The sequence below is a fragment of the Aedes albopictus genome, chromosome 2 (genome assembly GCF_035046485.1).
Source record: "Aedes albopictus strain Foshan chromosome 2, AalbF5, whole genome shotgun sequence".
Classification (NCBI taxonomy): Eukaryota; Metazoa; Arthropoda; class Insecta; order Diptera; family Culicidae; genus Aedes; species Aedes albopictus.
In genome coordinates, this window is record NC_085137.1 from 408940540 (window position 1) to 408954826 (window position 14287).

A 14287-nucleotide genomic window follows, 5' to 3' on the forward strand; every position below is an offset into this window, starting at 1 on the left:
CTGAGCTGGAAAATCAGAATCTTAGTGTGCACACAAGAATTTGGATTGGTCAATGGGGGTAAACAAATGTTTTCCATTAGTGCGATTTATAGTTCTGATGAAGCACCATACCAAATTAGCGCATGAATAGTATGTGCTCTAAATTGTATGAGTCGCTACTCATACAATTTAGAGCACATACTATTCATGCGCTAATTTGCCTGCGTAATCGGGTATTGGTTGCATATACTTTGGATGTAGTTTGGCACATGGATATTTATTTGCCATTAAGTATGAGGCAATTTTCCTGAGTGCATGATTCCGCATAGTGGTTTCGCAGCGCGGTGTCACGAACACTAATGCAAATCTACTGGTTGAAAATATGCCCATTTTATTTTGCTGGGAACAGCTGATCTTTGTTTACTATTTTCAACCAGTAACTCAGGTGGTGTTCGTGTAATGCACCGTGTATGTACACGCAACACCACTAAAAGCCAGGGGGTGCGACACTGTAATCTTTTTCGAATCTTTTCAAATGATTCAAAAAGATTCGAAAAGATTCAAGATGATTCGGCGGGATTAATTAAAACAACGCATCCGTCAATTATATCAAAATAACTGACCCATTTCGTTCAGTGTTTATTTTGGTTTTGAAGAGAACGATCACAACCTGAGACTCAGATCACAACCATCACATCAACATCAGGTCAGCGAGAAATGAAAATGATGCAAAACTGAAGGTAATTTACTTTAATTTACGTTACTTAGGTACATACCTATAATAATAACTAATTAAAAACTAAAACTATTTCAGTTGCAGCTCAAGTATCGCCACCGCCTCCCACGGTTAACGATCCGGTAAGTCGATTGGTCCCGCAATGCACCTGAGGAAGGCCGTAAGGAACGTTTACCGCCGAGAAGACATGGAGATGGCCATTCAGCCGCTTACGTTGACCTTCAGGACATCCTCTGTATAGGCACTTCTCCGCCATCCGGTGTAGTAATTCGGTCATAGCGAAGCTATTGAAGTGCTTCTGGTGCACTCAGTGGTCTGAAAGAAGCTGGGGTAGGTTCGGCACTATGATACTTGGATACACAGCAGCGCACGAAACGACCCGCAACCTGTCCATGAATCCGTCGCACGTAACATCGGAAACGTTCAACAAACGCTATCGCACCTCGAGCACTAATGCGTCCCGTTCTGGATCCGGCCGCCCACCGAATCGAGTTTTTAATCAAGCGATTGCGACTGGCCACGAAGTGTGTTATATCGCGGCACGGTAGCAAGGTGATCGTCCGCTACATCGAACTAATCCGGGTGGACGACATGGCGGTTTGAGCCATGCTGGCGACGGCGGCCCGAGCTTACCGGGCGTACTGCATAGGGGTGCGCCATGCCGAGCAGGGTCTTTTTCGCGGTATCAGTTCAAACAGGAGTATTTCTTTCCAGCATCCGCTGACGAAGAATTACGAAGGTGTGAAAGCCGAGAAAATAAGACGTATCAAAGTTATGGAAATGAATACATATACAAAACCTCGTATAAAACTTTTTATTTTAATGATATTTCAAAAAATCTAGGTGGCAATGAAAGGAAATAAGCTCATGTGGATTTTTTGTTGGTTCACCTTTTAGCTGGATGACTACATGCTGGTGACAAGCATATCGTTGAGTTGGAACTTCTCTGTTGTCAAACTTCAGTTTATAAATTCAAAAAAAGCACCTTACATAATCACTATTTAACTGTAAACGCCTACAGCTTCAAAAGCATTTCCATCATTTTTTTTATTGGCTATTTAGACCCGCATGAAGTTTATCAATATTTGATTATATTTTCGAAATATATGCATTGTGAGTCACTAAACATCTCCAGAGGACTTGGTAAACCTTCTCAACGACAAGTTTCAATGATTATGAGGAGTGGTTCTGTTTGCAAAGTAGATGTATTGTGCGTCACCAAGCAGCTTCAGAGGACTTGGTGAACCTTCTTAATGACTAGTTCTGATGGTTAGGAGGCATGGTGCGATTTTTAAAGAACATGCAATCTGCGTCACCACGCAGCTTCAGAGGACTTGGTGAACCTTCTTAAACTAGTTCTGATGGTTATGAGGAATGGTCTTTTTTTAAGAACTTGCATTGTGCGTCACCAAGCAGCTTCAGAGGACTTGGTGAACCTTCTTAATGACTAGTTCTGAAGGTTAGGAGGAATGGTGCGATTTTTAATGAACATGCAATCTGCGTCACCACGCAGCTTCAGAGGACTTGGTGAACCTTCTTGATGACTAGTTCTGATGGTTAGGAGGAATGGTGCGATTTTTAAAGTACATGCAATCTGCGTCACCAAGCAGCTTCAGAGGACTTGGTGAACCTTCTTAATGACTAGTTCTGAAGGTTAGGAGGAATGGTGCGATTTTTAATGAACATGCAATCTGCGTCACCACGCAGCTTCAGAGGACTTGGTGAACCTTCTTAATGACTAGTTCTGATGGTTAGGAGGAATGGTGCGATTTTTAATGAACATGCAATCTGCGTCACCACGCAGCTTCAGAGGACTTGGTGAACCTTCTTGATGACTAGTTCTGATGGTTAGGAGGAATGGTGCGATTTTTAAAGTACATGCAATCTGCGTCACCAAGCAGCTTCAGAGGACTTGGTGAACCTTCTTAATGACTAGTTCTGAAGGTTAGGAGGAATGGTGCGATTTTTAATGAACATGCAATCTGCGTCACCACGCAGCTTCAGAGGACTTGGTGAACCTTCTTGATGACTAGTTCTGAAGGTTAGGAGGAATGGTGCGATTTTTAAAGTACATGCAATCTGCGTCACCAAGCAGCTTCAGAGGACTTGGTGAACCTTCTTAATGACTAGTTCTGAAGGTTAGGAGGAATGGTGCGATTTTTAATGAACATGCAATCTGCGTCACCACGCAGCTTCAGAGGACTTGGTGAACCTTCTTAATGACTAGTTCTGATGGTTAGGAGGAATGGTGCGATTTTTAATGAACATGCAATCTGCGTCACCACGCAGCTTCAGAGGACTTGGTGAACCTTCTTGATGACTAGTTCTGATGGTTAGGAGGAATGGTGCGATTTTTAAAGTACATGCAATCTGCGTCACCAAGCAGCTTCAGAGGACTTGGTGAACCTTCTTAATGACTAGTTCTGAAGGTTAGGAGGAATGGTGCGATTTTTAATGAACATGCAATCTGCGTCACCACGCAGCTTCAGAGGACTTGGTGAACCTTCTTAAACTAGTTCTGATGGTTATGAGGAATGGTTTTTTTTAAGAGCATGCATTGTGCGTCACCAAGCAGCTTCAGAGGACTTGGTGAACCTTCTTAATGACTAGTTCTGATGGTTAGGAGGAATGGTGCGATTTTTAAAGTACATGCAATCTGCGTCACCACGCAGCTTCAGAGGACTTGGTGAACCTTCTTAAACTAGTTCTGATGGTTATGAGGAATGGTCTTTTTTTAAGAACTTGCATTGTGCGTCACCAAGCAGCTTCAGAGGACTTGGTGAACCTTCTTAATGACTAGTTCTGATGGTTAGGAGGAATGGTGCGATTTTTAAAGTACATGCAATCTGCGTCACCACGCAGCTTCAGAGGACTTGGTGAACCTTCTTAAACTAGTTCTGATGGTTATGAGGAATGGTCTTTTTTTAAGAACTTGCATTGTGCGTCACCACGCAGCTTCAGAGGACTTGGTGAACCTTCTTAATGACTAGTTCTGATGGTTAGGAGGAATGGTGTGATTTTTAATGAACATGCAATCTGCGTCACCACGCAGCTTCAGAGGACTTGGTGAACCTTCTTAAACTAGTTCTGATGGTTATGAGGAATGTTTTTTTAAGAGCATGCATTGTGCGTCACCAAGCAGCTTCAGACGACTTGGTGAACCTTCTTAATGACTAGTTCTGAAGGTTAGGAGGAATGGTGCGATTTTTAATGAACATGCAATCTGCGTCACCACGCAGCTTCAGAGGACTTGGTGAACCTTCTTAATGACTAGTTCTGATGGTTAGGAGGAATGGTGCGATTTTTAAAGTACATGCAATCTGCGTCACCACGCAGCTTCAGAGGACTTGGTGAACCTTCTTAAACTAGTTCTGATGGTTATGAGGAATGGTCTTTTTTTAAGAACTTGCATTGTGCGTCACCAAGCAGCTTCAGAGGACTTGGTGAACCTTCTTAATGACTAGTTCTGATGGTTAGGAGGAATGGTGCGATTTTTAAAGTACATGCAATCTGCGTCACCACGCAGCTTCAGAGGACTTGGTGAACCTTCTTAAACTAGTTCTGATGGTTATGAGGAATGGTCTTTTTTTAAGAACTTGCATTGTGCGTCACCACGCAGCTTCAGAGGACTTGGTGAACCTTCTTAATGACTAGTTCTGATGGTTAGGAGGAATGGTGTGATTTTTAATGAACATGCAATCTGCGTCACCACGCAGCTTCAGAGGACTTGGTGAACCTTCTTAAACTAGTTCTGATGGTTATGAGGAATGTTTTTTTAAGAGCATGCATTGTGCGTCACCAAGCAGCTTCAGACGACTTGGTGAACCTTCTTAATGACTAGTTCTGAAGGTTAGGAGGAATGGTGCGATTTTTAATGAACATGCAATCTGCGTCACCACGCAGCTTCAGAGGACTTGGTGAACCTTCTTAATGACTAGTTCTGATGGTTAGGAGGAATGGTGCGATTTTTAAAGTACATGCAATCTGCGTCACCACGCAGCTTCAGAGGACTTGGTGAACCTTCTTAAACTAGTTCTGATGGTTATGAGGAATGGTCTTTTTTTAAGAACTTGCATTGTGCGTCACCAAGCAGCTTCAGAGGACTTGGTGAACCTTCTTAATGACTAGTTCTGATGGTTAGGAGGAATGGTGCGATTTTTAAAGTACATGCAATCTGCGTCACCACGCAGCTTCAGAGGACTTGGTGAACCTTCTTAAACTAGTTCTGATGGTTATGAGGAATGGTCTTTTTTTAAGAACTTGCATTGTGCGTCACCAAGCAGCTTCAGAGGACTTGGTGAACCTTCTTAATGACTAGTTCTGATGGTTAGGAGGAATGGTGCGATTTTTAAAGTACATGCAATCTGCGTCACCACGCAGCTTCAGAGGACTTGGTGAACCTTCTTAAACTAGTTCTGATGGTTATGAGGAATGGTTTTTTTAAGAGCATGCATTGTGCGTCACCAAGCAGCTTCAGAGGACTTGGTGAACCTTCTTAATGACTAGTTCTGATGGTTATGAGGAATGGTCTTTTTTTAAGAACTTGCATTGCGCGTCACCAAGCAGCTTCAGAGGACTTGGTGAACATTCTTAAACTAGTTCTGATGGTTATGAGGAATGGTCTTTTTTTTAAGAACTTGCATTGTGCGTCACCAAGCAGCTTCAGAGGACTTGGTGAACCTTCTTAATGACTAGTTCTGATGGTTATGAGGAATGGTCTTTTTATTTAAGAACATGCATTGTGCGTCACCAAGCAGCTTCAGAGGACTTGGTGAACCTTCTTAATGACTAGTTCTGATGATTAGGAGGAATGGTGCTATTTTTAAAGTACATGCAATCTGCGTCACCACGCAGCTTCAGAGGACTTGGTGAACCTTCTTAAACTAGTTCTGATGGTTATGAGGAATGGTTTTTTTAAGAGCATGCATTGTGCGTCACCAAGCAGCTTCAGAGGACTTGGTGAACCTTCTTAATGACTAGTTCTGATGGTTAGGAGGAATGGTGCGATTTTTAAAGTACATGCAATCTGCGTCACCACGCAGCTTCAGAGGACTTGGTGAACCTTCTTAAACTAGTTCTGATGGTTATGAGGAATGGTTTTTTTAAGAGCATGCATTGTGCGTCACCAAGCAGCTTCAGAGGACTTGGTGAACCTTCTTAATGACTAGTTCTGATGGTTATGAGGAATGTTTTTTTTTAAGAACTTGCATTGCGCGTCACCAAGCAGCTTCAGAGGACTTGGTGAACCTTCTTAAACTAGTTCTGATGGTTATGAGGAATGTTTTTTTTAAGAGCATGCATTGTGCGTTACCAAGCAGCTTCGGAGGACTTGGTGAACCGTATTAATTCAAAGCTCTAATAGTTAGGAGAAATGGATCAATTTTTAAAGAACATGCAATCTGCGTCACCACGCAGCTTCAAAGGACTTGGTACACCTTCTTAAACTAGTTCTGATGGTTATGAGGAATGTTTTTTTTATAGAACATGTATTGTGCGACACCAAACAACTTCAGAGGACTTGGTGAACCTTCTTAATTCAAGGCTCTAATGGTTAGGAGGAACGGTTCGATTTTTAAAGAAGAAGCATAGCGCGTCACCAAACAACTTCAGAGGACTTGGTGAACCTTCTTAATTCGAAGCTCTGCTGCATGACTAGTTCTGATGTATAGTGAGTCACCGCGCATTTTTAGAGGACTACTGAACAACAAATTATGGCTACTTAGAAGAATATCACTTAGACTATAAGTATAACTAAAAATCAATTGATATTTTTTTAAGTAGGTGAAGAAAAATATTGTTAGACTACCTAGATGTCATAACATAAAGAAAATTTCCGATTAGACTGTATTTTTGTTTCAATATATGTACTTACCCGCATGCACGAACTGTATGCAAATACTGATGTATAATGTCCTCCGTATGGTTCAGGATCAGACTTTCGACCTTCGGCTTTACTGTTTGATCCAAAAAACTACTTGTTACGACATTGAAATAGATTATTATGATTAGATAACATGATGTTAATCTAACCCCACCGTTGTTGCCCCGTTGTACCGTGCGGTACCCATATTCTGAACGGTTAAGGGAATCTCAACAAACACTAAAATAAATGGATGTTCTTGTTGCTAGAGATAATGCTTCACATTACCATCAAGTGTGTTTGTTGTCTAGCTAAATGTATAAAATAAATTAAATCTCATAATAACTTCCAGTCTCTGATCTAGACATATTTTTGTTTGTGGACGACGTGTTCCTAATTATGGATACCATAAGAAGCTGTGGTCCTAATTCTGAACACATAGTGTTACTTACAATGTACAAACACATTATCTACGTTCGCAGTTCAGTCAAAAACGATATGTTTTGTAACGATTGGATAATAGAGGGGCTCAATAAAATTAACACCTCAACTCTCGATTCAATATATGCTTCATAAAAGGAAAATCTATTTTGCGTTAGCCGACTGTTCAGAATATGGAGCTGTCTATAATATGGTGCTCGCACGGTACCTTAATTTGATTTTTAACCATTCAAAATTTTCTAACAACTGAGCAGTTACTGCTGGAGTTACTATCCATAACTGCATATTTGTAACATTTGCATTTTTTACAAGTATTGAGTTTAAACCACGGATAATCAATAAATACCAAGTCATTTTGTCTCAATGTTGAATGTAAGTAATTGCATAACAGTCACACTGGAAATAGCCTGGCTCGATCTATTCTCATGTAAGCGAAAATTGTAAACTTTGAGCTCCATTTGCTCCAATTGCTATTATTGTAGATTGTTACTGATATGCGGTTATGGGAAGATGTAGTTTTAGTTATTTATACAACGAGTAGTTCTAGCCGATGTAATTTCGGATGACTTATAGAGCCCAACAAAACACCCCACCCACCGCATTTTTTTTATTATTATCACACAAAAACAAAAATACAAAGCATTTAATAAATGAGACCGGTGAAGTAGCTGCTCCATGGTTAACAGAAGTGCCTGAAATGGATTTTTAAAACTTAGAAAAAAACTTGTCGAAAATACCAATACCCGAATACCAGATTCCAACACATTATCTACTCATTATCAAGGCGACATACGACAGTATAGTACAAGACTGATTTAAGTAACGAAGGCTGATGTACAAAACTGCATAAGAATTTTGGGTATATTCAGTTCATTACAATCTCAACAGAGACTGCGACAACGTGATGGATTTTCCTGAATACTATTTAATGTGCTGAACAGGCGGGATGTTGCGAAAAATCGCGTATTAGGCCTCCAGTACAAAGGGAATAAACTAATGTTCAAACAACTTGATTGACACTAATGAAAATTCGATCGAGTCAAACAAGATATTTGAGCATTGGTTTCTTTTAGGGCAAATATTTGACCCTGTGTACTGGGATCTTGTGTAATTCATGCACAACACAAAGCTCTGCTGATATAGCTTATTTACTGAGTGTTTACAAAGTGTTATTTTGTATTATTGAACTTATTGAGCTTATTGACTAATTCAACACAAGGTACGATCTTTATGAAATCTGGCCAATTTGTCTGTTTTGCGGATGACATATACATACATATATTATTGCTGGAATATATTATTTCGGAACGATAGCAGAGCTGGTTACCTAGGGACGATTTAAATATGACGTCCATAATTTTTCAGAATTTTTAGATTTTTCTATTTAAATATGACGTCCATCATTTTTCAGGATTTTTAGACCCCGCTTTTTTTGTCACGCGTTTTCGTATTGAGTTCTCCTAATTTTATCTCACGAAACCTATTGCAAGCCTATCCATATGCGGGAGAACAAAAGATGTTTACCAAGTTCTTACAAATTTTTAACACGGGGAATTTGAACACAAATCACTAAATACCACAGGCATTTGGAATAGCTTATACATATAGACTGTTCCAGAAATTATAAGCACAACTTTGCAGCCCAGCCATCTAGGAATAAATGCAAGAACAAACTTTATTTTCACACATATTCTGCTCTTCATATTAACATCAAATACCGGTAATCAAAAGTTATATTTGACTCTTGGTTTGTAAGTGGCAGAGCATTCTTTAGTGATACCTTAAAAACGTTTTGCACAACTTGCACTATTTAAAAAAAAAAACTTGTTTAACTGTTTTACTTCTATGGAGAAAATTAGACTAGATAAAAATTTAAAAAAAAATAAATTCATGAATGTTAATATGTATACGTATCTATCAGGCAATCATTAGTTTTAGTTTCAAATACAGTATTGTTCCGATTTTATCACGTCCATTTTCAAATATGCTTTTAAATATTCTACAAAATCTATACGCAATTTCAATATTTTTAACGTTGCAAAACACGCCTTCAACATTCATTTTGAAGAAGAGGGGAAACTTGATCTTTAACCTGAAACTGAACCTGGAACCTGAAACTTTAATCCAAATTCAGAAATCTTGTTTTCTAAAAATCCCCTTTTTTCATCAGTCGAAACAAGTAGCAAAATCCATACTCTAGCATGTGTAAAACTACAATTTTATTTAAGCATAAGTAAAAGCAATGCCTAAGCTCCATTATGCGTAAAGTAAAATATATTTTTGTCGTAGGATCATGTTTGAAAATTCCGAAATCTGTGGACTCATTCCTTAAGAAAAATAAGAAAGGTTTCTCGAAATTTCGAAGTGCCCGTAAGCACAGTCAAAATATTATTTTCGAAAAAAAAACGCCAAAAGTATCTAAAGAAACATATTTTTGAAATTATCATGTGAAAAAATTAGGAAAAAAAATAGTTTACAGAACATGAAATCAGAATAAATATAAAAAGTGGTTCGTGCAAAGAGTTAAAAAGTTATTTTTTTTGTAATGAACATTATGAATATAAAAACTCGTTTTAATGTATAAACTCATTACAAATATCTAAGAATACTGCCATTTTTCAGTCAACAAACAGCTTCCAAATTGTGATTAAAGCTTAGGTATGGGTGAACCGAAGTTATCAAGTAGAAAAAAATAAAAATTGTAGGTGGCAATATAATTGCCACTGCCTTATAAAGGGTTAAACATTTTTTTAGTAACATTTCAGTCGAAAAAGTGCTCAATTGCCATTACCGCAACGTTAGGTACTCGCAACGATGGGAACGATTACCCGATACCAAAAATACTCTACAGACACCGGGAATCGAACCCAAGTGTCAGCAGAATGGTGTTGTTTTATATATGCGCATTTACGGGCTGACATCTATAAGGCCTCATACGAATCATATCACACATTATCTCACTAAGGGCCGATTTCTTCACCTCGGCTTAACCGGTAAGCCAGGCTTACCCATATAGTTAAACCTGGTTTAACGCTTAAGCCAGGGTGAAGAAATCGCCCCTAAGGGCCGATTTCTTCACCTCAGCTTAACTCGTAAGCCAGGCTTACTCATATAGTTAAACCTGGCTTAACGCCTAAGCCAGGGTGAAGGAATCGGTCCTAATGGCCGATTTCTTCACCTCGGCTTAACCGATAAGCCAGGCTTACCCATATAGTTAAACCTGGTTTAACGCTTAAGCCAGGGTGAAGAAATCGACCCTAAGAGTATACAAAAAACAGCAAAACCGAAAAGGTTCTCCAATTAGCCAATTGGTTAAGGCTTTGCATCGCCAATTCGGAGACGGCGGGTTCGATTACCGTTCTGGTCGAGAAAATCTTCGACTCCCTGGGAACAGTGTATCATTGCGCTTGCCTCACAATACACAAATTCATGCAATGGAAGTGCTCACTCCAGTGGGAACGTAGAGCCGTAGAGCCATAAAAAAGAAGAAACAAAAAGGGGGCAACTTCTCACGTTTCATTTATATAATACAGATTAAAGTTGATCATCTGGAATCACATTCTGAAGCTTCAGGTTTGTAAATCATTCCGTTTATTAGATAAAATATTTATTATATTATATTTGGGACCATCCATTACGTACATCACTAGAAATTTTCAACCCCTCTTCCGCCCTTCGTACGAGTTTTTCCTATATGTACTTAATACATTAGGCCGTATGAATAAAGAGTATTTACTCAGCTTTATTCATATGGCCTATTGCTTGTCACACTTTCAACCCCTCCCCCTACACACCCTAAGCGCGACGTACTTTATGGATGGGCCCTTTGAGAAGTTCCAAAACGCGATTCGGGATTATTAATTCCCACTTGTACTTACTTTTTGAAAGTCAGGGGGATGATCTTGGCCGCCGCCCTACACGTCACATTTGTCGGCGGTCACACTCCTCGAGGTGGAAATGATATGCGAACATTGCAAAATCGGGAGAACATTGTAGGACAGACCCAAAGGCTTGTGCGGTGCATTCAGGAGCCAACGAAATTTCTAGATGGCAGCTTGGGTCCAGTGGCTGACAGCAAATCGATGGCTGGCGAATGCTCAAAATGTTGATATTCATCGACTGTCCTCGGCACAGCTCGGCACCACCATCAACCGGCAAACAGGAATCGCCAGCTGCAGCATTCCGGCATGACAACGAAGCTGCTAAAACATCAAAATGTTAATCAGCAGCGATATATTTTATATTCTAATAATAATACTTACATTTTACAATTTTCCTGCTTCCTCACGGGAATTTGCACGAGCGCGCGCTTGGTTTGACCGGTTTGACAGATGCTCTTCAAACACTGAAGCAAAAGTTTATTTCTTTTTTATATGGATGATTCGGCGGGATTCAAAAAGATTCGGAATGATTCGAAAAGATTCAAAAAAGATTAAACATCAAAAGATTGGAGTGTCATCCCTTCGGCTGCAGCTGCAAATCGAGTATTATGGCGGCAAATTGTTGATTCAGTATTATCATGAATTTGATGTTAACTAAATAAATGAATGATGATCACAACCCGCATAGAGAAATACAGTTTGTCTTAATCTCCAAACAGTAAATTTCTTGTATTTGTTGTTGTTAATGTATAACAAACAGTTGATTTTATGTCAAAGAATATGAGGTTCTATGCCTTCGACTATAAATCACAGTCTATGCAATCCATACTAATTGGTGACATTATATTATACTGTGCAGATGTTGTTGGATGTTGTGGAGATGGAAACTGGCAAATAATGGTGGCAATATTAAATCACCATATGTCAAACTGTTTGTGCTTATTTTGTGCAACACACTGACACACATGCGTTAAAACTGTAAGTTACTAATGTTGAACAATATAACAAACAGTTGCACGCATTAGTATTTGTGAATCAATGAAAGTTGGCTGAAGGCTGCAAACTTTCAAAACAAAGGGAAAAAATTGAGAGTTGAAAAATGTAAAAAATGCAATTTTGTTCTGAAAACGTTTGGTAAATATCTGCCGCAAAAAATCGCTGCATTGGACCAGCAGTAGTTAACGTGTTGGTAAGTATTTCATTCAATGGAAAAAATACGTCCACTAAAAACTTACAGAAAATCATTTCTCTTCATAGATGGAAACGGTTCTCACCAGGAGCAGGAGGCGTTTATAGTCGTCCTCATTGGGGGCGTACAGCTGGTAGTGGTATACGGCATCTCTTCCCTTTCATTTGGAACTTCTGCCGTCTATATCGCGTATTATGCAGACGGTTCAGCAACGAGCCATGAGGGCATCAATGAGAAATCTATTAGCAACAAAATTACGGTTGAACAGTGAAGCCTGCTGACACCGGTATGCAACGAACGACGGCGGATTTAGAGAAGCAGAACGACACATTTTATATCGGCATAAGTTTAAATTTTAAGTTTAAGTTTGTAAATAATAAATATCATTGTTTTATTAATTATTATTTAATTTGTTCCTTATTTCCGGTATTATGGTACAAATACAAATAGTACATACTATATGAGCACTAATCCATATACAGTTATTCTACTATGAAGAACTATAAGTCACTAGTTTTACATACATTATACGTGTTTCTTTCAAACTAATGGTTAAACTGTTCTCTAACCATTCGCTATGCTGTGAATTGTCTGAAAAACTGGATAATATATTGACCATATGCTTTACTGTTTTGCGAAAAATTTGTTCGAGAAAATGAGCGATTTTTTATGGTAACCTATCTTAACCGCCTATTCCACATACTGTTATTTGGTGGATTACCATTTGTCAAACTGGCAAATCTGTACATGGAATGGTTATCTTACTGTTATCTTGGGTAGTCTGAGAAATGGTTGATTTGCAATAGCTAATAGTCATCAACAGTATGAGAAACGCTGCATTTACAGTTCGTGATTATGCGGGAAAACACTTCAAACTCGCTTTAATATTAATGGACGGTAAGAGGAGCTTGCGATTAGTTGAATAAAGTAACCCAACAAACACGCATTGTGAATGTGATTTCGTGTGTGGATCACAACATCAAACAAAAGCTGCGTTTGTTGATTACACGCTCGTTTCAATTTGCACGAATATGAGTATAAGGCAGTTAGATGTTGGCTACGATAAATTTCATTGATGCCAGGGGCCTGGATTACTGCCTTACTCTCACCCGAAATTTGACGTTTGAGAGGTGTCGGCACCTCTCAAACGTGAAATTTTCTGTGAGAGTAATGTCGTTTTCGTTTTTGCGGTGCTGCTACACCGGTGTAGCACTTTTGCACCGGAAGTGTTCGTTTTTGATCAGGGTACAAAAAACGGATCACGCCGAAAAACAAACGCTTTGTCCTCAGCGGTGCATGTTGGTAACAAAGGCGCTCCGCAACAAACGCATGTCAGGCGATGAGAGCAATAAAACAAACATCGCTTGCCGTGCGTGTGTTGATATTCCGGCTTTTCTGCTGAAATTTTCGACCCACATTATCGAATTCATAAGCATTTGGACGAAATCAAGAGTCTTATTTCGTCCAAATGCTTATGAGTTGAGTTTTAGTTGTAAAACAATGTGAAAATCACGATGTGAACAGAACGAGACAAATATTCCTACCGTCTTTGTTGTGAACAAACTCGGGAGCGATTTTGTCATTATCTGCTAACGAAAAAACAAAGCGTTGTTGCTGTGCCTTCTTTGTTGCCTATTTTTCGCTTGCGGTGCCATATTCTGCGTACACTGTTTTCGATTTTCGTGCTGCACCGGTGTAGCACTTTTCTGCAACGCTCAAGATAGTGCAGCACTAATAAAAAAATCAAGAATGTAGCGAGTGTACACTGTGTACCCCGTGTCCACCAATCACCGTTTGCAAAGTTGTAAATATTTTGGTTTTTATTCACGCACATCAAAGCAACTGCACAGAAAATGTTCGTTTTTGCAGTGAAAAGTGTAGCACGAAGCGGTGTAGCACCGCCGCAAAAACGAAAACGACATTAGAGAAGATAAGGAAGAAGCAATCCAGAGGAAAAAGAAGACCGTGGATAAGTCCATCGAACGCCAGAGGTTCACCCTATTTTTTTCTTATAACCTTGGTATTTCTCATGAGCAACATTTTACCCAACTCCGCGCAACTTGCAATCGGCGTGTTGCATCTGGTCTGTCAAAAATCGACAACATCAACAAAACTCCTCAACCCGAAACAGTTATTGCTGGTAATTTTGCTAAATTTCTTAAAAAAATCATTATTTCTCTGTATATTTTAACTAAAAACCA

At 39.4% G+C, this 14287-nt stretch overlaps 1 protein-coding gene and 1 long non-coding RNA gene across 2 annotated transcripts in view; one reads left to right on the forward strand and one right to left on the reverse strand.

Moving 5' to 3' along the window:
• The window catches only part of LOC109622784 (NEDD8-conjugating enzyme Ubc12), a 128441-nt gene that overhangs the window by 31466 nt on the left and 82688 nt on the right, over positions 1 to 14287 (reverse strand). The window lies entirely within an intron of this gene.
• On the forward strand, positions 660 to 1104 carry LOC134287323 (uncharacterized). Its single transcript, XR_009997218.1, has 2 exons — positions 660 to 719; positions 794 to 1104. It is a non-coding gene; the product is annotated as an uncharacterized LOC134287323 (long non-coding RNA).